This window comes from Panthera pardus, unplaced genomic scaffold (assembly GCF_024362965.1).
Source record: "Panthera pardus isolate Hobbes unplaced genomic scaffold, ASM2436296v1 HiC_scaffold_16, whole genome shotgun sequence".
NCBI classification, from domain to species: domain Eukaryota; kingdom Metazoa; phylum Chordata; class Mammalia; order Carnivora; family Felidae; genus Panthera; species Panthera pardus.
Genome location: NW_026526721.1, coordinates 57,562,382 through 57,588,923, shown reverse-complemented (window position 1 = coordinate 57,588,923; position 26,542 = coordinate 57,562,382). Strand labels below are relative to the sequence as shown.

The following is a 26,542-nucleotide window of genomic DNA, read 5'->3' as shown; positions in this document are numbered from 1 at the left end:
GAATTTGGGTTATAATTCAAGCATTTATGAGACATGTGATCTTCTTAGTCAAGGAAACTTCTCTCAGCTTCAGTTTCCTTGTCTAAAAAGTGGGCCCAGCTAGAATACTAGGCAATCAGGAAATGGAGTTTATTTCTCACCCATTGGATGGGTAAAGAAGAGAATTACCTGGGTGAGGGATAGGGAGAATGGGGGGACTTGGCTGGTGGTAAAAAGTGGAAAGTACTGGATGAGTCGCCTCAAGTATTTGGAGGACTTGGAGTCTGGCTGTGCACCCATGAGCATTTTGAAAAGTGCAAAGAGCAAAGGCAGACCAGAAAACGGGAGTCAGAGGCAAGGGTCAGAGACAAGTCAGGCCTTAATGGAGGGAACAATAGGGTCAGGATCACACGAAGTGGTGATGGCTAGGAACAAAGTGGAGGGGACTGTGACTTGTCTCAGATCAGCCCAGACAATAAAAATGCATTAACTCCCAGGGTGATTGTGAGCATAGGCTATTAAAAGTCATGTAATTCGAAGCATTTAAAAAACCGTAAAGCTCTAACAGAGATTACTATTTTTATCTTATGGTATCATAAAGATGAAACAACTGCCAAAAAGCTTGTCAAGATTAACTCCATCAGGGAGCAACCTAACAGCTGTCCTCCCTTCTACCCAGGGGAACGTGCACTTGGCATTCACAGAAAACTTGCCTTTGCTTCTCCTCATGCGTCCGACGCTCTCTCAGACTCGGGGCATTCACCTTCTGCTTTGATCCCTCGGTGCTTCTGGTGAATCGTCCAATTCCCAACCATAAAGGCTAATGCAATAGCAGGACTTCAGGCATTTTGCATCAAGAAATCTCTCCACTCTTGCTACCTAGAGTTAAAAAATGTATTTCTGAAGGGCAAAGTTATTTTTTCCCCTACTTTATTATTTGTTGAGTCCTCTGTCCTAGTGAGCCGATGTGCTTACATTCCATTACCATAAATTCAATTGTTGGAGAATTTGTTCTCAATCTTTTTTTCCCCCCCTCTGGATATACAGCTACATTTAGGATAGGTTGTCATTAGAAAGTTGCTTGCTTTCCTTTTGTTGAAGAGTTCTCTGAACTTCTCACTGCCTGTTTGATTCTATTATTCCTTTTCAATAGCTTTTCATTTTCTCAAATAGTACTGGTCACTCTACTGTCCAGTGAATATTTTCCTACCAACAGATAGACATTTACCTGCCAGTCATAAAGGAACTGGTATACTGGAGATCTTTCCTTTGTGCATTAATTCACAAAATCAGTTTGTCATTGTCTTTCTTATTCAATGATCTATCCTCATTGGTCCTTGTTTCTTTCCCCTCATTCTTCAAAGCTGCACAGATTCCTGAGCAGGCAGATTATGCTGCCCCTTTCTGATAATATTAATCTGACATTCAGGGTGCTCCATTAACGTGCCTGTGGTCAGAAACACAAAGTGAAATGCTCATCTCAACCTCCTTTTTAAGAGAAGTTACTGCCCTGCACACTGTAATCACAGAACAGTGACGAGGCAGTCAGCCAACTGCATCTCCTCTGTCGAGAATGTTAAATTCTAGAATTTAATGTGGCTACAATCTACATGTTGAAGAGACCCCGGATTAGAAATGAGGCAAATTAAGTCATAATTTCCGTCCTGTATCGAAAAGTCTTTATTCATTGATCTTCTTACCACTCCTATATTTCCCTGATCTTTTACCCTGTAAAATTAGAAGCTTGATTAATTGACCTTTAAGGTTCCTGACAACTTTAGAACTCCATTTTCACAATTTCTTTTCTTCCTGTACAAATACAGTCTCCCCACAGTGGGAAAAACAAACAAACAAACAACCCAGAGTGATTGGGGAAGTCAACAGAACAGACGTTTTAGCTGAGCTTGAAAGACAGAGTTCAACACTTCCAGATAGATGAAGGAAGAAAAGCGTTCTAAATAGCAAGTGCAAAGTCACAGAGGTAAATTAGCATGGAGTAGGTGAACTTTGGGTAAATAACCAGTGTGGCACTCAAGGGGACCTCAAGCCTAGGATGGCGGCTCTAGCCTAGTGAGGTTTGTACGATCATATTACATGACTAACTTTGAATGAACATGGAATTTCTTAGTTGAAAAAAAAAAGACATTAAATCACATTTACACAGAGGATAACAAGGGCCAGTGGGTTTTCCCGGCTCTCAGGAAGGAGCTTCTCAGTAGAGGCTCTAATTCTAGGGCCAGTAATTACTTTCAGGAGGCCAGACCAGTGAAGGGTTTCTGGAGCCTGCATGGAGTCAAGTATTAGGGGAGATGGCTCCTTAGTCTGACTGTCCATAGTGCAGCCAAAATGAAGAGCCCAAACTCAGTCCAGTTGCTGCACAAAGAGACAGAATCTAGATATGAAGCTCTGGAAAGGCAGATGGAAGGTTGGAAGTACAGCCTGAGGATAACAACAAAGATGATACCTTCTGCGTGCCCAGAAATTTATGGTGATTAAATTGTCTAAGACAGTTAAAGGGTTTAACATACTTTCTGACCCGTAACATTGAATAAATGGAAGGGTGTTTATTGTTGTTGCTTAAGGCACTGAAATTTAAACACTGAAGGCCTTAGTTGAGGTTTGGTTGGCTTCTAATGTAAAGGGGTGAGACTACACAACAACAATAAAAACAACAAAGAAATAAAACAAGCAAAGAGCAAAAAATAGTAGAATGTTCCTCAAGCCCCAGGCGTTTTCCTATTCTTCCCCTGCCCTCCTCTCCATGCGATCTCCCAGGGAGCCCTCCCTAGTGCTTTTGCACTCATTCATTATGAGATCCAGATCCTACTCCACCCCCCTGCCCTACAGTGTTTCTGGTTACAATACACTGAGTTTTACATGTGCTGCTATGACTTTGAACTAGAAGTTCCTCTCACCTCTCAGAGGATCAAGAGGTAGTTTCATGAACTATAGTTGGATAGCACCAGCATGAAAGTCAGGATACCTGGGTTGTTTTTTGGGGTTTGTTGGTGGTGGTGGTGGTTTTTGTTTTTTGTTTTTTATTTTTTTTTGAAGCTCTGTCATTAATAAGCTAGGTGTCCTGAGCAAGTAACTCAATCTGCCTATGCCAGAGTTTCTTATCTGAAAAAAGAGATGAGTTAGATGACATGCAAGGACTTCTCCAAATACAGCTGTATGAAACAGTGGCAGCACCTAGGGAATCTGCCCTCATTACTAAAGTTGCCAAAACGTCTCATCCCATCATCTTGGGCCTCAAACTAGCATCAGCTGCATAATACCAGATAATGAGCTCTAGCTGGAAGGAAAATGACGAAGAGGGAAGTAATACCCACAATGTTCCAAAGTTATTATTTTAGCCAACAGGAAGCTGTTCCCAATAGCCATGAGTTTGGATAAAGGACATCCAAGGAGCTAATGGCCATTTTTGGATACTCAGTAATCGGTAACTGTAGGCTATTTAATTCTCCTTGTTACAAGTCAACTTGAGCACCACACTTTTACTGGATGCCTCCCTCCTGCATGTAGGTGTCCTAGGCATGTCTTCTCTGTACTAGATACGCTAATGCTTACCAACTAGATGTGCTAATGCTTACCAAATATCCACTTTCTTTAAAACATATTCTATAACTTGGCCGATTCTAGAGTGAAAAAAATCGCCTTATTTCCACGCTAAATTTGGATTAACATGTAAACTAACATCAGGATCTATTAGTTTACACATTCCTGGTGAGAGAGATTTAACTTAGGTTAAGGTTAGCTTTTCATGACAATTGCATTCTATCATTATCCACAGATACTAAGTCTTTGCCAAGAACTCCTTATGCTGATGTGGTTTCAAGAAGAACTATGCAATGGTGCTTTTCCCCGGTACAGTCTTAATTGTCATTGTTCCATGAAGTTAATGTTGCCATGCTGCAGAGCAATAATCTGCAAAGCTATGAAAAATAAAAATCTAGGTATTTTTGCTACATTTCATGTAAGTTTTATTGACAGAAGTCTATCTAGATGAAGTGGCATTCACGCTTAACATTTTAAGACAAAAGTATTAGCATAAGAGAGCAGTCTATTATGAAAAACAAAGCTGCAGTGAAGAAGGGGAAAGAGGACTTGCTTGAAAAAGATGGGTTAATGAGGTAGGTATGAATCAGATTTTTTTTTTGTCAGTCTTAAAAAGAAGATTCTCCCCAATCATATCTAAAATTAAAGAATGTTCCATTGAGATAAGAAGATTCACAAACAAGAGTATATATATTATATTTTATCCTTTTTCTCAAGGGAAAGAGCATAAAATGCAGCCTGAGAGATTCAAGCTAAACCTTGGGAGAAATATCATGATAGTTAACAATGATGAACACGGAAAGGGGTATGGAGGAGAGGGTTCCACTACACTTTTGTGGAGGTTTTCAAAGTAGGAGAAACCATCTGTCTAAGTGGAGTTGGACAAGTTCTCAACTTTGTTTCACATTTATAAAATAAGGGAATGTCTGAGGCTCTTCCTAACTTTGGAACCTGGTACTTCTGTCATGCCAAGTGTATCTTTGGCTGCAGTTGGTGCTATTGGAATGGGGGAATTTCGGTGTTCTTGGCTACTTCAAAGGATCTCTGTCACCGTAGCCCCTTTCATGGCCTATCCACCATATCTCTCCTTGGGCTGTTCACCAAGTCAATAAAACTGGAAACAGTAACAGCAAATATGATCTTTTATATCCTCATGATTAGGCCATTCGTATTTTCCAGTTCTCCAATGAAGTTGATGCCATCCCACTAATCCCCTCACTGTATTTGTGTACCTTTTATTTTCTGGTGTCTCTGGCTAAATGCACTTTCTAAAGGCATTGTGGGTTAAGGGAGAGCTATCTTCTCTGGAAATCCTTAGGCTACTTGGGTGTGTAAAGAAGACCCTGAGATCCATCCATCCTTACTTGGAGCTCTGGTCCTGCCATTAGTAAATAGCACTTCAGTATTTGAAATGACGCCCAAGGAGCTCTGAATCAGAGCTTCAGTGATTTACCTGAATCAATGTCTAGGTAAAACTTATTAAGAGTATCAAAAGAGATGGCGCATAAGAAGGCATTTTGCGATAGCATAAAACCTGGTTATATAATTAACATTATTGTGAGGACCTACCTTTCTTTCTTCTTCTCTCTGTTTTGCTGGTTTCCATGGAGCTAAAGATATTGTGAATGATGAGGCAGAATGGAAACTTGACCAGTGTGGCCCATTCAGACTATTCAGGAAATGAGATTATCAGAAATTTCTTTCAATAATGTAAAAGCAGGAGTGTTGAAACAAAGGTTTTGATAAATTCATTTTATAAGGCCAGACTGGTTCTCCATGTCCAAACATAAGCATGAATTAGTTCTTTCCCCAACATTTTTTTACTGTAGTATATGTCTTCTTTCTGTCTCCTAGTAATATATAGACCATTAAAATTAAGGAACATGACAATAAAACTACTGATTTTTGACCATTACCAAAGCAACTTATCATTAAAGAGAACATATTGAAGCAGTAAATCAAATGAACATTGCATCATGGAGACTATAAGGTTATTAAGAAAGAGGTTTTTTTCCTAACTTTTCAATATTAGGATATTGTGCTGTGAGGTATTTCAATGTGGGGGTTAGCGAAGGAAATTGAACTTATCTAGGAAGGTCGCAATAATATTTTTTGAAAAGAAATGAATTAAACAATGAAACATTTTTAAAAATGTGATCTCCTGAAAATGCAATCTCTACTGTAGTCTTTTTCCACATTGACAATCTACTTTCTGTCCTTTCTGCATTCATAAGACCAGAGAAGTGGCAATAAATTGTGTCTCTCCCTGGTCGTGCCTGGATTCTGTGTAGAATATTTTAGACACACCTACTTTCTTCCTGATCACAGCAAAGGGTTTAAATCCATCAGCAATGTGATTCCCAGAACATATGGCTCATAGGGGAGAATAGCTTGCATTTAGCTCTGGCCAGCTGTCCAGAGCTCAACAATGTTGGTAACATATTTCAGGCCATATAAACTAGGAAATATATTTAGAAAGTGCAAGCTAAGAAATGTACACTAATCTCTACTATATTCGAAAACACAAATTGCCATTGCATTATTGCTTAGAGCAGAATTTAATTAAATTATTCCTGGTCACTAAAGATCTGACTGAACAGGAATAATATTCACCTTTTCAGGCCTTGTGTAGATGGCATTCATCTGGCTAAAACCATAAAAATAAGTTTTCTGATAACTGGCAAGTTCTTCAATTGCGTGTCAGATATGATTTCTGACACTGTAAAAGTTAAATGATCAAGGGAAGATCCATATGCATAAGATGGACCATCTGCATATTTGCCTCAGCTTTCAGACACTTAAGTGAAAATAAGGCTTATTTTAAGTTTCTGAGTTCATGAATAAAAAATAACTTCGTTAACAAGGCTCCTTGGAGATGTGGCTAATTCTTGGGCTGGGGCAGGGAAAAGAAAGATGAACCTGGAGTATCTTGTAGTGCCAGAAAGAAAGGGATTTAAAAATAAAAGAACAAAAGAAAAAGGAAAGGAAAAAAGATGGACATATGTCAAAAGCACACAGGAACCAACCCAACAGAGCTCCCAATGGCCAAAACTGCAACAATCTGAGCAACAAAATAAAGAACTATAGCATTGGATTAACACTCAAAGAATTAAACAAATATCCATGTGCCCATACTAAGGGAAATAAATGACTGAATAAGAAATAAATACCGGAGAAGAGACAAATCTTCCATAGACAAGAATTCTAAGATATATATATATATATATATATATATATATATATATATATATATAGTTCTTCCCCTCTTCAGGAGGCAGAGCTTAATTCTCCCCTGCTTGAGTGTTCATTGAACTTAGTGACTCACTTCCAAAGAATAGAATATGAAAGGAAAAATAATAACTTCAGAGTAGAGAGCCATGACAGATACCACCTTAACCAAGAGATCAATGGTACCATCATCAGTGATAAGTCATGTTAATAATATGTATCCAATATGGTATGATATAATGAAAAGTTCCCTCAACTCCTCAGCATGTCTCCCCCAAGTCCATAATTCCAGTCTAATCATAAGGAAACATCAAACCAAACCAGAATCAAGGGGCTTTCTACAAAATATGTGACCACTATTCTTCAAAATTCTCAATAAATAAGAAACAAGGAAAGACTGAGGAACTGTCACAGATTAGAGGACGGTAAGGTGGCATTTTGGCTACATGTAATACAGTTGAAACAGAAAAAGAACATAAGTGGAAAAAACAGGTGAAATACAAATCAAGTCTGTAGTTTAATTAACAGTATTGTAACAAGATTAATTTTTTAGCTTTGACAAATGTACTCGAGTTATATAAGATGCTAACATTAGGGGAAGCTGGATGAAGGTAACATATCAAGTTTAGATTTTTAAAAATAACATATTTAAACTCAGTTTTTAACTTCACACATTTAAAAGAGAGTTAAACCCGCATTTAATGGTGTTAAAATAAATCCAACTTCACTTTCTAAGGAGAGCATTGGTTCTTTCCACAGTGTTTTTTTGCTGACAGCCTCTGAGAGAGATGGGATGTCCATCTATCCATGCATTTGTCCTTGTTAAAACCTTTAATTTTTATAAAAGGGTATTCATTTTCCCACTACTTTATTAAAAGAAACATGTCTATGTATTAACTAATATCATCAGATTATTCCATTCTCAAGGCTTTCCAGGAGAGATAATAACAAATTCATTATTGCTTATTTAAAATTTTGACTGAGTGGGGAGGGGTCAAGATGGTGGAAAAGCATGAAAGTTTTTTTTTTGCGTCTCTCATTGCTGAAATACAACCAGATCAACACTAAACCATCTTGCACATCTAGAAAACTGATTTGAGGATTAACACAACAATCTTCACAACCTGAACCACAGAACTTGGCAGGTATGCAGCATGGAGAGGTGAACGGGGGGAGAGAGAAGACATGGAAGGCAGGGAGCTGTTTTTGCTTGTGGAAAGAGGACAGAGACATGGGGGGAGAGTACAGGAAAAGCACCTCCCCCAAAAGCAGCTAGAGAGAAGGTGAAAAAGTGGAATCAGCTGCAGGGACTGAACAAAAAAGGGAGAAAGGATAAAGGAGAGTGTTTAAATTCCATTAAGACTCTATAAATAGGGGGAACACAGAGTCTGAGGCTCCGTAGCTTGGTACCTGGCGGTGCTCTGGTGGGAAGGACGAATCCCCAGGAGCAGAGAGCGAGGTCCAAGGGGTCCTCGGGCCACATGGGGAGAGGTGGTTCTCCTGCTGGGAGGACATTTGGTAGAGGCTGTGCGGCCACCACACAGGCAAAGGTCCCAATGGACTCTGGAGAACAACCATATTCGCTGGTGTTGGAACAAGGATGTTAAGGGTGAAGCCTGGTGCCAGATGTGTGTTGTGATTTTCCATAAACCCTGAAACACTGCTGCCACAAGATCACGTGAACATTTCCTGGGGTGGGCTAGCACTCAGCCACAGTCTCTGGGAATTGGCATCAGTGTGGTCTTGTAAACGTTCCTGGGGGTGGGCGGGCACCCGGCCATTGCTCAGTGAGACTCTCCCCTAGAGGACCTGAGCAGATCAAAACCACAGTCCTTCAGAAGTGAGGGGGTGAGAAACGCAGCCCCATTTGAGATAAAACTCAGGAGGGAGGTGCCACCTGGCACCTGATGGCTTGGTCACAGACAAGAAGCAGGGGTGGAAAGAAGCCAGAGACAAAGGAGGGATGCCTGATTGCTGGTTGTGGAAAGCACAGAGTTCCCATACTTGAGACTGGGGACACAATTTTCACCCCTCCCACGCATGCACATACATGCCTAGACATGCCACAGCAATCCACCCTAGTAAGCTAAGCAGTGCCTCTAAGTGGAGAACGGAGCTGTTACACTAAACCCCACCCAACTGGGCCAATTGCACTCTTGATAAACACAAGTCTCTCCACCTGCTTAGTTTACAGACTATAAAGTGCTTTGTAGCTTGATTTCTATGGGAAACCAGATGAAATTTCAATCATACTTCATTCTGTTCGCTGGTCCTTTTATTCATTTTTTTCCTTTTTCTTTTCTTATTCTTGAATACAGAAAGAAAAAAATATTTTTATTTTCCATTTTTATTACAAAGATTTTCAATTTTTTTCTGTGTATTTTTTACTTTTTTGTAGATATTTTAAATTCTATTTTACTTTCATCATTTCATTTTATTCTATTTTATTGTATCCATTTTTTCAAATTTTCAAATGTTTTCCTTTCCCCCACTTTTTTTCTTTTGTCTATTTTTTCTTTCCTTATCTTTCCCTTTTTTATCTAATCTATCAAACTTCTTTCAACAACCAGACCAAAAAACACCTAGGCTCTAGCATCCTTAATTTGATTTCTTTATGTTATTTTTAACTTTTTAATTTTAAGGTTTTTTTTTTACTTTATTATTCTGTTTCTTCCTTCAAAATGACGAAACTAAGGAATTCACCAAAAAAGAGCAGGAAGAAATGACAACCAGAGAATTAATCAACACAGATACAAGCAAGATGTCTGAACCAGAATTTAGAATCACGATAATAAGAATACTAGCTGAGGTTGAAAAAAGATTAGAATCCCTTTCTGCAAAGATAAAAGAAGTAAAAGCTAGTCAGGATGAAATAAAAAATGTTGTAACTGAGCTGCAATCTCTAATAGATGCCATGACAGCAAGGATGGATGAGGCAGAGCAGCAAATCAGTGATACAGAGGACAAACCTATGAGGAATAATAAAGCAGAAAAAAAAGAGGGAGACTAAGGCAAAAGAGCATGAAATAAAAATAAGAGAACTTAGTGATTCATTAAAAAGGAATAACATCAGAATAACAGGGGTCCCAGAAGATGAAGAGAGAGAAATAGGGGTAGAAGGGTTATGTGAGCAAATCATAGCAGAAAACTTTCCTAACCTGGGGAAAGACACAGACATCAAAATCCAGGAAGCACAGAGGACCCCCATTAGATTCAACAAAAACTGACCATCAACAAGGCATGTCATAGTCAAATTCACAAAATACTCAGGCAAGGAGAGAATCATGAAAGCAGCAAGGAGGAAAAAGTCCCTAACCTACAAGTGAAGACAGATCAGGTTTGCAGCAGACCTATCCACAGAAAGTTGGCAGGCCAGAAAGGAGTGACAGGATATATTCAATGTGCTGAATCAGAAAAATATGCAGCCAAGAGTTCTTCATTCAGCAAGGCTGTCATTCAAAATAGAAGGAGAGATAAAAAGTTTCCCAGCCAAACAAAAATTAAAGGAGTTTGTGACCACTAAACCATCCCTGTAAGAAATTTTAAGGGGGACTGTCTGAGGGGAGAAAAGATGAATATATATACATACATATATCAAAAGCAACAAAGATTAGAAAGGACCAGAGAACACCACCAGAAACTCCAACTCTACAAGCATCATAATGGCAATAAATTCATATCTTTCAGTACTCACTCTAAACATCAGTGGACTCAATGTTCCAATCAAAAGACATAGGGTAACAGAATGGATAAGAAAACAAGATCCATCTATATGCTGTTTACAAGAGACCCACTTTAGGCCTAAAGACACCTTTAGATTGAGAATAAGGGGATGGAAAACCATCTATCATGCTAATGGTCAACAAAAGAAAGCCAGAGTAGCCATACTTATATCAGACAATCTAGACTTTAAAATAAAGACTGTATCAAGAGATGCAGAAGGGCATTACATCATAATTGAGGGGTCTATCCACCAAGAAGACCTAACAATTGTAAACATTTATGCGCCAAATGTGGCAGAACCCAAATATGTAAATAAATTAATCATAAACATAAAGAAACTCATTGATAGTAATACCATAATAGTAGGAGACTTCAACACCCCACTCACAGCAATGGACAGATCATCTAATCAAAACATCAACAAAGAAACGATGGCTTTGAATGACACACTGGACCAGATGGACTTAAAAGATATATCCAGAACATTTCATCCTAAAGCAGTGGAATATACATTCTTCTCTAGTGCACATGGAACATTCTCCAGAATAGAACATATACTGGGACACAAATCAGCTCTAAGTAAGTATAAAAAGATCGAGATCATACCGTGCATATTTCCAGACCACAATGCTATGAAACTCAAAATCAACCACAAGAAAAAATTTGGAAAGGTAACAAATACTTGGAGACTGAAGAACATCCTACTAAAGAATGAATGGGCTAACCAAGAAGTCAAAGAGGAAATTAAAAAGTATATTGAAGCCAATGAAAATGGTAACACCACAGCCCCAAACCTCTGGGATGCAGCAAAGGCAGTCATAAGAGGAAAGTATATAGCAATCCAGGCCTTCCTAATGAAGTAAGAAAGATCTCAGATACAGCCTAACCTTACGCCTTAAGGAGCTGGAAAAAGAATAGCAAATAAAACCCCAAACCAGCCAAAGACAGGAAATAATAAAGATTAGAGCAGAAATTAATGCTATCGAAACCGAAAAAACAGTTGAACGTATCAATGAAACCAGAAGCTGGTTCTTTGAAAGAATTAACAAAATTGATAAACCACTAGCCAGTTTGATCAAAAAGAAAAAGGAAAGGATCCAAATAAACTCAAGAATGAAAGAGGAGAGATCACAATCAACACGGCAGAAATAAAAACAAGAATAAGAGAATGTTATGAGCAATTATGCCATAATTATGCCAATAAAATGCCAATATTATGCCAATATTATGCCAGTAAAATGGGCAATCTGGAAGAAATGGACAAATTGCTAGAAACATATACACTACCAAAACTGAAACAGGAAGAAATAGAAAATTTGAACAGACCCATAAGCAGTAAGGAAATCGAATTAGTAATCAAAAATTTCCCAAAAAACAAGAGTCTAGGGCAAGAAAGCTTTCTACCAAACATTCTACCAAACATTTAAGGGAGAGTTAACACCTATTCTCTTCAAGGTGTTCCAAAAAATAGAAATGGAAGGAAAACTTCCAAACTCTTTCTATGAAATCATTACCTTGATTCCAATACCAGACAGAAACCCCACTAAAAAGGAGAACTATAGACCAATTTCCCCTAAAGGCTAAAGACTCCACCAAAAAACAACAACAAACTATTAGAACACATAAATGAATTTAATAGGTTGCAGGATATAAAAATCAATATACAAAATTGTTGCAGTTCTTTTTTTTAAGAGAGAGAGAGAGAGGAGAGGGGCAGAAGGAGAGAAATAGATTGTGGAGCCTGATTTGGAGCTTCATCCCATGATCCTGGGATCATGACCTGAGCCAAGAGTCTGATGCTCAACAAACTGAGCCATCCAGGCACCCCCAAAATTGTTGCATTTCTATATATTAATAATGAACTACCAGAAACCAAAATCAAGAGAATAATACCATTCAAAACCTCATCAAAAAGAGTAAAATACCTAGGAATAAATTTAACCAAGGAGATGAAAACTGTAAGACACTTATGAAAGAAATTAAAGGATATGGACAAATAAATGGAAAGGAATTCTGTGCTTGTGGATTGAGAAAATTAATACTGTTAAAATGTCCATATCACCTAAAGTAATCTACAGGTCCAATGCAATCCCTATCAAAATCTCCATGGCTGGAACTGGCCATGGCTGGAACTGTTCCATGGCTGGAACTGGAACAAATAATTCTAAAATTCACATGGAACCACAAAAGACCCTACCTATGTCAACCAAAGAAGTCTTGAGGAAGAATTAGAAAGCTGGAAGGATCATACCCCCTGTTTTCAAACTTAAAAAGTTATATGATATGGCACAAAAACAGCCACTCAGACCAATGGAACAGAACAGAGAACCCTGAAATGGACCTACAAACGAATGGCCAACTAATCTTTGACAAAGCAGGAAAGAATATCCAATGGAATAAAGACAATCTCTTCAGCAGGTGGTACTGGGAAAACTGGACAGTGACATGCAGAAAAATGAACCTGGACCACTTTCTTACACCATACACAAAAATAAACTCAAAATGGATAAGAGAACTAAAAGTAAGACAGGAAGCCATCTAAAACCTCAAGAAGAAAGCAAGCAAAAACCTCTTTGACCTCGGCTGCAGCAACTTCTTACTCAACACGTCTCCAGAGGCAAGGGAAACAAAAGCAAAAATAAACTATTGGGACCTCATCAAGATAAAAAGCTTCTGCACAGCAAAGGAAACAATCAGCAAAACTAAAAGGCAACTGACAGAATGGGAGAAGATATTTACAAATGATGTATCAGATAAAGGGTTAACATCCAAAATCTGTAAAGAACTTACCAAACTCAACACACGGAAAACAAATAATCCAGTGAAGAAATGAGCAAAAGACATGAATAGATACTTCTCCAAAGAAGACATCCCGATGGCCAACTGACACATGAACTAATGCTCAACATCGCTCATCATCAAGAAAATACAAATCAAAACGGCAACAGGATACCACTCACATCTGTAGAATGGCTAACGTTAACAACTCAGGCAACAACAGATGTTGGTGAGGATGCAGAGAAAGTGGATCTCTTTTGCACTCCTGATGGGAATGCAAACTGGTGCAGCCATCTGGAAAACACTATGGAGGTTCCTCAAAAAATTAAGAATAGAACTACCCTTCGACCCAGCAATTGCACTACTAGGTATTTATCCAAGGGATATAGGTGTGCTGTTTCAAAGGGGCACACAGACCCCAATGTTTATAGCAGAGCTATCGACAATAGCCGAAGTATGGAAAGAGCCCAAATGTCCATCAATGGATGAATGGATAAAGAAGATGTGGTATATATATACAATGAAGTATTACCCAGCAATCAAAAAGAATGAAATCTTGCCATTTGCGACTTGCCATTTGGAGGGTATTATGCTAAGTGAAATTAGTCAGAGAAAGACAAATTCAGATGACTTCACTCATTTGAAGACTTTAAGACACAAAACAGATGAACATAAGGGAAGGGAAGCAAAAATAATATAAAAACAGGGAGGGGGAAAAACCATAAAAGACTCTTAAATATAGAGAACAAACAGGAGGGTTGCGGGAGGGGTTGTGGGAGGGGGGATGGTCTAAATGCATAAGGGGCATTAAGGAATCTACTCCTTAAATCATTATTGTATCATATTGTAACTAACTTGGATATAAAGTAAACAATAAATAAATTAAAATGTTTCAAAAAATAAATTAAAAATAAAAGTTTGAATGAGACAATATTTATGTATAATTGCTCGGAGGATATTCAGTATATCCATTTCTCTAGGTGCTCAAAAATCTCAGTATGGAATGAACATGTCATCAGATATGCCCAATACATTTTGGGCATCATGCCGACCTCCTAGGCAATTGCCTTACATCAAATTATTCTTTGGTAAAATGTCATTAGTCTGAATTGAGACCTACACAGACCATTCCATTAAACTCATCACTGTGGTTTCTAGAATACTGTTTGAGTTATGATTTCTCACACTACATAGTATAATCCAGGTATGAGATATTTCTTAAGTATCAACAACAGGATTATGTGCTCCTCTCTTGAGAAATAGATGGCTCTTAAACTCAGAAACCCTTTAGATTATGGAATTGGTTCTGTTTTCATTTTTGCATTAGATGCTAGAAAACTCAGTTAAATTTGTGACTGGCATCAAACAAGCATATTTAAAGTCAGAGCATGCATTCCAAGCACTAATCTTACTTTTGACTTTATTTTGCTTTTTTATTATTTTATTTTATTTTATTTTATTTTATTTTATTTATTTTATTTTATTTTATTTTATATATTATTTTTAGAGAGAGTATGCATGAGTGGGGGAAAGGAGCAGAGAGAGAGAGAGAAAGAGAGAGAGAGAGAGAAGAGAGAATCTTAAGCAGGCTCCATGCTCAGCACAGAGCCCAACATGGGGCTTGATCTTACAACTCTGGGGTCATGACCCGAGCCAAAATCAAGAGTCAGATGCTCAACTAAGGCACTCCTGACTTCATTTTAAGTTACTGTACCTTTATTTTAGCATTACTTGTATTATTTTTATATTGTTGATATGTGTTCACTGTTGAGAAATGTAGGGAATACAGATAGACAATATGTAAGAAAATTAAAGATTATCATGTCACTTGGATAATGATTGTTAACATATTGAAGTATAGCATATGAACATTTAGATTTATTTTATCGTGCTGTATTTTATTACCTTTATTAGGCTGCTTTGAGTTTAGTGGAGTGGTCTTTTTTTTTTTTTTTTTTTTTTTTGCAGAAGGGGGAGGATATGACATAGGATATAAATTAATTAAAGCAAAATTAAAGGAACACTTTGAAGTCCTTGATCTTGTTTTGATTGGGTTTGAGCTAATCACTTTTAGGTGGACTAAATTCTGTGTCTGTGTCTTCATACATGCTTTGAGAATCTTTCCATTTAGAAACACTGAGGAAAATACCCGTAGTCATCAATTTATTTATTAAGCAACACTGACAATAAAAATATTTACCTGATGTATTATAATAAAGTCAACAAGCAATCATTGGTTCCTTAATAAACATTCTGGTACAAGAGCATTACATGTTTTTAATTAGAACTTGGAACCAATTCACCTCTTTCCTGTTAATTAAAGAATGGCAACATTCATTGGCTGACTCTTGAAATAAAAGCTTAACTTTGAGGTCTCCATAGAGTTCTGCTAGTCTAACAGGAACCTTGCTACATGAGATATTGGAAGTAAAAATAATTTTCATATAAGGCATTGTGGCAGCATCAATGCCGTAATCATGATAATGGTAATAAAAATGATACCTTTATCTTTTAAAAATAGTCAAAAGATACCCTAATAAGAAGAGGAAACAAAGGAAGAAAAAAAGGAAATAGATTGCATAAATAATTTTATTAGAGAAATCATGACCTTAATGTTTCTTAGCCTATGTTGTTGAAGGAGGGTGGGGAGGAGAGGAAGAGGTGAACATTTTTAAATAAAGAGGAAAATGGAGACAAGCTGGACAATTTTCATGAAGAGTTAATGAGGAAGAAAAGGATCTCATTCAAAAAGAATGTTAAAGGCATTCTAAGTCCACAGAAAATACTCATTGGTTTATGGTTATGAACTGTTGGAACCAGGAGGACATCTTTAAAACACATCTACCTTAATCTCTCTCTCTCTCTCTCTCTCGCCCTTTCTATCTCCCTCCTTCTCACCCTGCCTTCCTCCCTCTTTCTCCCCCATCCTCCCTCTCTCTCCCCATCCCCTCCCTTTAATAGATAGAGAAATTGAGATTCAAAACAATAATACGGTCTACCCTAATTACACAGCTGTGTGGCTAAGATAAGGGTAAAAATCTACACTTATTGATTACTAGCTCAATTTTCCTTTTACTTTACTGGGCAGGGACAAGATATGTATTTTATATATATTTATATATATATTTATTTATATATATTATATATATTTATTTATATTTATTATTTATTATTTATATATATAAATATATAAATAATAATATATATAAATTTATATATATAAAATATATATATATGGCAATGTCATGACATAGTCAACTCAAACATAAACCATGGTTAATAACAGCTCTACTGCTGAAATTAGGTAGCTCAAGGGCCAACCTTATTGATGTGTGTCTACAGTGGGGCTCTGCAGTTAAAGATTTAAGCAATTATGTCTATTTCTGTCTTGTTAACTTGTACATACAAAGGCTGAATACATATCATCTATAATAATCTACTAGATTATGGTTGAATTTCCACCCTGGCTTGAGGTTTTGGTCAGCCCTTTGATGTTAGAGAAACTATGACTCCTGATCCCTTTGCCTCCTTGGACCTCTTTCCTATTCCTCACACCAGCCCTCAACCCTAGATCACCCCTGCCCTAGAAAACAGCTAGAGAAAGTCACACACTGAGTAAACTTCATCTTCTAGCCTCTTAGCCCTTAATAGATTCAGACAGTGGCTCCTAATTAATGCTCAAAAATTCTTTTTACCCTTCATTAACACTATGGAAAATTCCACATTGTAGTTGTTGCCCAGTTTTTCTTTTGTCCTATGTCTAGTTCCATCTTCAGAGCAGAGAACCCCATTTATTATGTCACTGTGAAGCTTGAGGCCATTTTTTTTCTTTTTCTCTTCCAGAAAATATCTGTGTACATATTTTGGGCACATTCCTATGTACTTTTACACACTCATCCTCTTTCCTAAATTAACTCCTACATCTGCTTCCTCCTGGTCCTATTCCCTCTCTCCATTTCCAAACCTCCCACTAGCCCACCTCTGCAGATTTTTCTCTGCCAGTAATTCCTTATATCTGGTTTGCTCAAAATTTTTCTTTGTTGGCTTCTTATCCTCAAAAATGTTCAGGTTTCCACCCTCTTGAGGAACGCATCCTTGAGCTTTCTGCTCACTTCGGTGGCTCTGGCCCTTGGCAAGTGCATTAACTCTCAATGGTTGAGGTACTGCTGTTGTTCAAATCCTTTGCAGACCTTTTTCTCCAACCTATACCTTTCTCATAAACCACAGCTAATGTTTATTGAATTCTATTCAAGGTCATTCCAATTTACTTTGGTCAGTTTAAGAAAAGTTGATTTCACATTTGTTACCACCTTTCTTTTTTCTTTTTCTGACTTGTTACAGCTTGATTTCATTTTTTTTGGCTCACCGACCTCCTTTTTATTCAAAACTACAGTACTCCTATAATACTTTCCTCATATACATGTGGCTCAAACTGGCATCTCCAATATAGTAGACACCATTCTTATATTTTTCTTCAGCACCACATACCAAGTATATAACCTTCCGTGCCTATGGAATTAATGGACTTGTTTCCTACTCAGATTCTTCTCCAGCAGCTGGTGGTCAGGTAACTGCCTGGCTAGGCCCTTATTTCCTTTCATCTCAATGATCACAATGGCCTTCACACAAGATTCGTAGCTAGTGGGTTCAGAACAAAGATTAAGTGTTATCTTTGTAAGTTATATCTTACACAGCTGATGCCAAAACATTTTTGATAAAATTCAACACCCACTACTGCTTAAAACCTTTAGTTTCCTGGGACCAGGTGGATAATTCTCTAACTTGATGAAGGACTTTCATTGTAAACAGTCAATATTACTTTTAATCGTGAAATTCTAAAGTATTTCTATTAAAATACAGAATAAGCAGAGAATGTTGGCCATTACCGATATTATTACCTAATGCTATGATGGAATTTAAGAGATACATATTTTGGAAAAAAGGAGCCAAATATATCTTAATCTGAAGAAGATATGATTGTTGCCTACTTAGGCAACTTAAGGGAATCAGATAAAAAAAAAAGTATTAGAACTAATAAGAGAGCTCACCAAGGTTACAGGTTATAAAATAAATACCCAAAAGAACATTGCACTTACCCTGGTAGGAAGATGAATGTATTCAGAGGGGTGATGGGTTGAATTTGCTGACATTCTAAGCATTAATCCTGCAGAAAGAGTCAAGATAGCTTTCAATTAATAGAAAGGTGAGGGTGGGGGCAGCAGCCAAACTATATGCAATCAAAACCTCATACTTCAGCCTATAGTAGATGCACAATAAATATGCTTTGAATAAATGCCGTGTACTTTCACGATAATCAAGATCATTTAGAGTGACAGATTTACAGTATTATGAAACAGTTGCTTATTATCAACGGGTTCAAAAGCCAAGTCCCAATTAGAGAATATTTATTCCACATGAACTACAAAAAGCCAAAGGATATTCTGAATCAGGCTTATGTTAGTTTGACTTCAAGAGAAATTAATTTTTTTAATTATTACTCATGTTACTTCAAAAAGCATTTAAGGCAGCAGAAATCTGTATTTTCATTCTAATCCAGGTGTTACCAAACCCCATTGTAAGAACATACAGGGGCCCTTGTATAATGTATGTTGTATAACATTTTTTTTGTATTACTAAGTGTGTTACAATCATTAATAAGTTTTCAGACACATTTGTACTGTTATTTTAGCAAAGATCTTTTTAATGTTAACACAGTCTCTACAAGGGGACCTTCTAGACATGTTAAATTAGGATTCAGGAGAACCTTTACAATGTTTAGATCTCATCTGCCAATCTATTTCCTCCTTCTGCCTCTCTGTTGCATAGGGCTCAAGAAAGCATATATAACTTGCTCTCATATGGCATAAGGGCTTCTTCTGTTGCACAAGACTAATATTTTAAAAACAAGTCAAATGGAAATGAAAGAAGACCACCATATTTATCACACTGTTAAGTTCACCCAAGAATTTTGTTATATGACCACATTAAAAACAAAAATAATTTTCAGCATACATTTCAGTCTTTTCCACAGATAATCATAAGCATAACTGCCATCCAAGAAGTCCTCGACTTTGATGGGCCAAAGGAAGGTGCTGTGACGAGCTATAGTGAGGGAGTTTGGGGAATGGAAAATAGAGAATAATCCAACTGGCTAAAGGGGCTAGCTAGGACTTCTCAGTGTTGTGTCAATAATTATGCATAAGGGGTCTATGAATGCGCAATAGAGATAAATGAGATGAAAAGATTTTAAAAGTCAGGTAAAAATGTGAGCACCAGTTCAAAGCAGCACTAACTAATGTGATGTCGCCATAGCATTAAGAAAGGACAAATGGAGGGGCACCTGGGTGGCTCAGTCGGTTGGGCATCCGACTTTGGCTCAGGTCATGATCTCACAGTCTGTGAGTTTGAGCCCCACGTCCGGCTCTGTGCTGACAGCTCAGAGCCTGGAGCCTGTTTCAGATTCTGTGCCTCCCTCTCTCTGACCCTCCCCCGTTCATGCTCTGTCTCTCTCTGTCTCAAAAATAAATAAACGTGAAAAAAAAAAAAAAAAGAAAGGACAAATGGACTCTTCTGCTGAAGAACTGGGTTAAAATCCCAAACCTGCCACTTGCTGTCTCTGTCAGTTGAGTGAATTATTTACCCCGAAAACCTCATTTTCCTCATTTATACACTGACAGTAATCTCTACCTCCTGAGCTGTTTTGAGGGTTAAATGAGAGAGATTGTATGGAAAGTCTTAATAAATTTTACTAATCAACACTATGAAAATAATATAAATTGTTAAGAAAGAAAAAAAGTCCAAAATGGAGCCATTTGGCCCCCAAAACAGTAAGCCAAGACTTAGTTACAGTTTCAACCTATTCCGAGAATGTGACATTTTAACAGTAAATCTGAAATTTCCTTATCAGCATGAGTGATGTTATCAGTATAATTAAAAACCCTGCCTACTCCCTTCCCCAAAAAGATGACGTCCTGGCCTGAAATAATCCTTCCTTTTCTTTTGTTAATAACCTCTTGCCCCATCCTCCTTCCTATAAAAACCTTCCATTTTGTACAATTCTTCAGAGCTCCCCTCTGCTTGCTAGCTGGGATGCTGCCCAATTCATGAATTGCTTAATAAACCCAATTCGATGTTTAAATTTACTCAGTTGAAATTTCATTCTATAAATGAAATTCACACTATAAAATGTCCGTGTTTCTTTTTCTTTCTTTCTTTCCTTTTTTCTCTTTCTTTCTTTCTTTCTTTCTTTCTTTCTTTCTTTCTTTTAGTTTATTTATTTATTTTGAGAGAGAGACGGCGCACAAGCATGAGTGGGGGAGAGGCAGAGGGGGAGAGAATCTCAAGCAGGCTCTGTGCCACCAGCGCAGAGCCCCACGCGGGTCTCAAACTCACGAACCATGAGATCCTGATCTGAGCTGCAACCAAGCATTGGTACTTAACTGACTGAGCCACCCACGCACCCCAAGCTGTAAGTTTTATGAAGGTGAAAACCATATCTGTGTTTTTAGCTCGGGTCTACCCCAGTGCCCAGGACTCTATAGGTATTTGTGGACTTAAACAAAATGAATAACTGAATGAACTGCAACCAATAACTGTAAATAGGAGCTCAAGAAGAGGCCAGTTTTCAGAAAGAAAGCTTAGAAGGAAATTGGGTTGTGCAGTTGGCCTTGTTGCCTTGTGTTTTTTTACAAGGATAATAAAAATTCAAAGAATGCAGAGACAAGACATTAACATCTGTATAGCAGAAAGAAAATGCACTGCCATTCAGCTGATGAATGTTTAGAAAGAAGGGTAAACAAGATCCTGTGGATCAGAGCCTGGTGTACTTCCACTCAGAGAAACTCCACTTCATCTGTGTTTCTCAGTAATTCATTGCCCTCAGGGATAGTCATGTAAATCAATGCACACTTACCAGGAAGGTACAAAAGTGGACTGATAAACTACACACCCAGTGAAGATCTAATCACACATCTTTAAAGATTTATGAGATTCCTCCATAGGTGAGGGTTTGTCCACAAGAATCAGCAGGACAAAACAAATGTGGCTACTGGCATTTTTTCAGGTCATAAATGTGCCTCCCTTCCCCCCTTTGTCTCTTAGGAGTCACTCAGAGCCCCTGCCGTGTAGACCACTTTGAAATGCACTCTGTAGGAAAGTGAAATAGAAAGAAAAAGTGAGGTTTCAAGATACTTAGTATCTAATGAAGATAAAAGTGAATGAGAAATGAAAATTCCTTCCAAAAACTGAAGACAACGTGGTATAGACGTTAAGAGCACAAACTTCAGAATCAGATTTATCAGGGCTGGATTCCTGGCTCCACCGCTTGCTGACCAAGTGACCACATGAAAGTAATTCAAAATGTCTATGCGTCGGCTCCATGGGAGTGACATCTCACGGGATGACCTGTGTGTTCCAGGCAACAATACGTGTCATGCACTTGGTGCAAGCATTCAGTACTGACGGGTACTATGTTTACGTTGAGGGAAATGATCTCAGTCTCGGAAATGTAAGCACTCGTCCCCCTCACCCGGCCCCCCCCACCCCCCCACCCCCCCCACCCCCCCCCCCGCTTCAAAATCAATTAATGATAATTTTGCCTCTCTTTGATTTCTCAAATGCCTGATCATTGACAGTTGAATTGTTGCTAATTAAGAAAATGGATGAACCGGAGAAAAAAGAGATGGGGGGTGGGGGGCATTGCTGGATTAGGAAGAGCTCTGCTTTTCATTTCCTGATTAAGCCTTGACTGAAAGGAACTGAATGGCTACGGGTCCACGAATGTTCACTGTGGGTCTGGAGTCCAACAACCAGGGTTTGAGCGTCACCCCTGCCACTCACTAGCTTTGCTACCCTGCCAAGCTCTTTACCTGTGGACCTCGGTGTCCGCCTCTGCAAAAGGAGAATGGCATTAGTACCTAAGACACAGAGTTGTTGGTGTTTAAATGAAATCTGTGTGTGAAAAGGTTAACCTAACGCCTAGCCATCTAAGCAGTCAAGAGAATTCAGAAGCTAATAATAGCAGTTAAGTAGGTCGCCTTGCAATTTGAATCTGCAAGTCTAATACTACTACAGAATTCCTTATAAGGAGTTAATACAGTGAATTCAAACTGAAATGATGTATTATTATTGGCACTACATGTTTTATATCTAGGGTAAAAATTGATACTAATTTCGGCGAAGGTTTTTACAAACCCAGGAGAGACAAGACGCTCCTACTTGATGTCTGATTCCCCCAAACTTCTCCATTATATTGCTCAAACCTTCCTGGCTCTTGGTGAATTTTTTTCCTCCTGATCTTTTATGATGAGACATTTGTCAAATATTTTATACTTTAGTAGTAAATGCCATCATATTAAATATGTTTTACCTCCAAATAACTTCAAATTCCAACTGAAACTAAATATGAAACTCTTGGGAAGTCTGGAATGTCTAGTGAAGTTACATCAAGCACCAAGGACACGTTGGCAGCACAAGCCTTAAGCTGCAACTCAAAGGAAGCTCACTGAGCATCTTCTAATACCAGGCACTGTGCTAGGCTCTTTACATAGTTTATTGAATCTCATAACAACCCTGAAAGGTGAATGCTCTTATGCTTACACTTGAAAAGCAGACCTTGAGACATGAGACAGTTTGCTTAAGATCAAAGAATTAAGAAATGGCAGAGTCAGGGCTAGACTCTTAAGTCTGTCTGACTTCAAAGCCTTTCCTCTTTCTTAAGCCTTACTGCCTCTCCCCAGGAAACTGGGCACCCACTCAAGCCTGTCAGTGGGGGCCACAGCAACCTGCTAGTGACAGCAGGGCCCAGGCACCATTGCAGGCAGCACCATGGAATCTAAGGCATACCAGAGGGTGGTGCTGAGGCAGCTGAGAAGCTTCCTGTCCCAGACAGGATTGGCTATGGCACCAGCAGGTCTGCAGGGGAGGCCCACAGAAAGTTCCAGGAAGCTGGAAAGACAAGGCAGAAGGGCAGGTGGAGCCTGACACAGAGAGCTTTACAATGAATCTATTTGGTCCAGAGACTTTCAAGTTGTTACCGCTCACAGTGGTGTTTTGTTTTCCTGTTAACAGGGGCACTCTTTTTTCAGATGAACTCTTATGTGCTACCCCTTTATAAATGACTATATACATAAAAGCTCAGATGCTCTGATGTGGGATCAAGGTACAAAGAACCTTTAGATTCTTTAGATTCTTTGCTGGGTTCTGGTAGGTGGTTCAAGAGACACCTCTGTGGATTCATAAGACTCAGGAGTAGTTTGAAAATTACTACAGTACTTACTAAGTAAAAAAAAAAGAGGTAACTGAAAATTGAAGAACCATTTCGCATAATGACGTTTTTCTGGAGTGTTTCTGAAAGTGTGCACAAGGATCAAATAATAAATGATGTGTACAAATGCAGATTCCCGCTCCCTAGTCCAAACCTGCTATTTGGGGGAATTCTTGGCCAAAGACTCTGGTTCTTGCCATACCCCAAGTAATTCAGTTTCTCTTTATAAAGCTGTGGCTTGAAAGCTTTAGAACTCAAACAGTTACATCCCTCAGAAGGTTTTTTTATGTTGTGTTTTGTTTTTTGGTTTTTGTTTTTTTTTTCAATAAAGCCCACAACTTAGTAACAACCTGTCCTTGCTGAGGCCACCAGCTTCCTGCACTTGATCCAGATGATTGACAATGATGTCATCCAATGACAACTTTTCCCTGCTTATGTGAGGGACAGGCTTACTCCAAGATCCAATAAAAATGTGTAAAAGTACAAGCATGCAAAAACTGTCATAATAGAAAGGAAAAAGCTTTTGAAAACTCCAATGTATATTTTTTTCTTCCCTTAATGACAACTTTCATGCAAATAAAAAAAATCTCAAGCTTTGCATTTCCAGTCTCTCCTGGAAAGAGTTTCTTATATTCTCTGGTGGTAGAATTTAGGAATCTGCATTTTGTTCATCCCCTAAGTAATTCTTAGGCACACTGAAACTTAAGAATTAGCGGTCTAAGATAAAAACCATTTTTTAATTGCCTGTGCACCCCAGGCAGGGGAAGGAAGACATTATCTCCACCCTTTGGGCCTCACCCACACCCACATCAATAGGCCTGGCCTGTACCCTTACCCGCCTCTGCCTCCTACTCCTGTGCCCCAAGCCCATTTTGAATGTGGATAATGGACTTAAATGTGGCCACTTTGGTGAAGCTGTTCCTCATTAGTTGGAGCCTGGCTGTGCCACATCCCACATCGTCCTCAAGGACGGATCACCGGTTGGTCTTCTCCATTTCTCTTCACCTGGCATGAGGGCTCACTCAACAGCAGCTTCCTGTGTGTGACCTGCAGCTTCCGTGGTGAAGAAGCACGAGGACCTGATCCAGGCCGCCTCACTGCTCATGCCCGTGTCCCCCACCACAGACCATCTGAACCATTCTGACCTCTGCATCCTTCAGAAGACTGCTTGTGGGCTCTGCCTTGCCCAGGGGTAAAACGGGAGGGTGGGTCCCCCGATTCTCCGTGGATTTTCAACAATCCTGATCAGAAAGGGTTTCAGTTCCTCCCCATATTTGTAATGTTGTGGTGCTGTCATCCAGTCTTCACACTGCTCTGCCTCCTTCGGGAAATGTTCTATTTAGGATTCAGTTAGGTGGAGAAGCATATGTCTCCCTCCTGCTACATGTGTCCTTTCACGGTGTGATGGAGTAAAGGTGTCTGGGCAGCACTGGGCATTTTCACAGCCATCTTGTGAAACTCCAACACGGCCAGCAGGATCTCCTCCAGAGAGCTTTCCATCACTATGGTGTTGAAATGATCACACTCAGCCACGCTCTGCATTACACATGCAATTTAACTTCCTTCACAGAGGCAAGGAAAGTTAGGGTTTCTCTTCTTCATAGTGTTGTTGTTGTTGCTGGTACAGGAGAGAATTGGAACCACCCTATGTGCCTCTTAACATCTCTACACCTTTTTCCACACTCACCCCCCACACCGTCTCTTAGTACTGCATCACAGCTGTGGGAAACTCCCCCTGTGGACAGACATGGTGATTCATTCCACTCATATCCGTCATTTTCAAAGAAGTTTCAAAAAGTTCGAGTTTCCATCTTTCGGCTAACAGGGAACTGCCCAACTGTACTCTGAAAAGAGTCTAAATTGGTTTGCTTCTGAAACAGACTGAAGCCATTTCCTGTAGATAACCATGACTTTGAACTTCATAAAAGTCAACAAACCCCTATGGATGACACATCTATAAATGCAAAAATTCCTGCACAAGGTGGGAGGCTGTACAAGGTGGTCTTCTCAAGTACTTTCTAGCACCAAGACCGATGCATCCGTGAATTTCTCTCCTTTTGTCTCATCTCACCCCCTTTCCAGCAAGGCCTTCACAAAGATTTCCCTATTCCCTATTCTCAGAGCAGCATGGGGATTGTAGCCTCTACTGCAGGTTTAGTGTGAGGTAGACACAAGGGGTCCCGTGGGTAGAATGTGTACTCTTTCTCAATGAAAGGGATTTCTTTATCTCACTGCGTATGTGTTCTGCTTCCTGTCCTCCCCATCTTTTATCAAATGGATGTTCTCAGTTCATCTCCTTAAATGTGATTTTATACTCTTTTCATTCTTTTAGTTGTTTATTCATCCTTTCTTTAAACAAGTGTTCACAGAATACCTTCATATGTGTGGCACAGTGCTAGGTGTTGCAGATTCAAAGACGAGTTAGTTTCTTTTTTTTTAATGTTTATTTATTTTTGAGAGAGAGAGAGAGAGAGAGAGAGAGAGAGAGAGAGAATCTGAAGCAGGCTCCAGGCTCTGAGCTGTCAGCACACAGCCCAATGTGGGGCTCGAAGTCACGGACCATGAGATCATGACCTGAGCTGAAGTCAGATGCTTAACTAACTGAGCCACCCAGGCGCCGCAAGATGTTAGTTTCATGTAGCTAATGGCATAGATAGGTAGGTAAGCCTTCATCAAGAAACATACAACACATAACCGTAGATTAGAGTAAGAGCCCTAAAAAAAAGGGTCACCATTCCAGATGAGTCTGTAACTACAGCACATGACTGCACCGGCTCTGAGTGATATTAAGCAATATGAGAAAAGTTGAACTCTAAGAGATTCACTGGCACAATTGGACAAGCCAGACAAAACTCCTCATCAAAAGCTTGTCTGAAGACCCTTGTAATCTGCCACATTGTGAAGCACTCTCCAAACAGAATAGTTAATTAGTGCTTGGTGGAGACAGGTGAACTCATGTGCTAGGAAGAAGCCAGCATCTTCTTCCCAGCCTCTTAATTGATTGTATTGTCA

The 26,542-nt window shown here is 38.9% G+C and overlaps 1 long non-coding RNA gene across 1 annotated transcript in view; it reads right to left on the bottom strand.

Moving 5' to 3' along the window:
* Positions 1–698: 698 nt before the first annotated feature.
* LOC109266367 (uncharacterized) overlaps positions 699–26,542 on the bottom strand; it is a 193,477-nt gene continuing 167,633 nt past the window's right edge. The window contains exons 2-3 of the long non-coding RNA XR_002079691.2: positions 18,363–18,430; positions 699–858 (exon numbers count right to left, since the gene is read on the bottom strand). This is a non-coding gene — a long non-coding RNA (uncharacterized LOC109266367). The remainder of the gene's footprint in view (positions 859–18,362; positions 18,431–26,542) is intronic.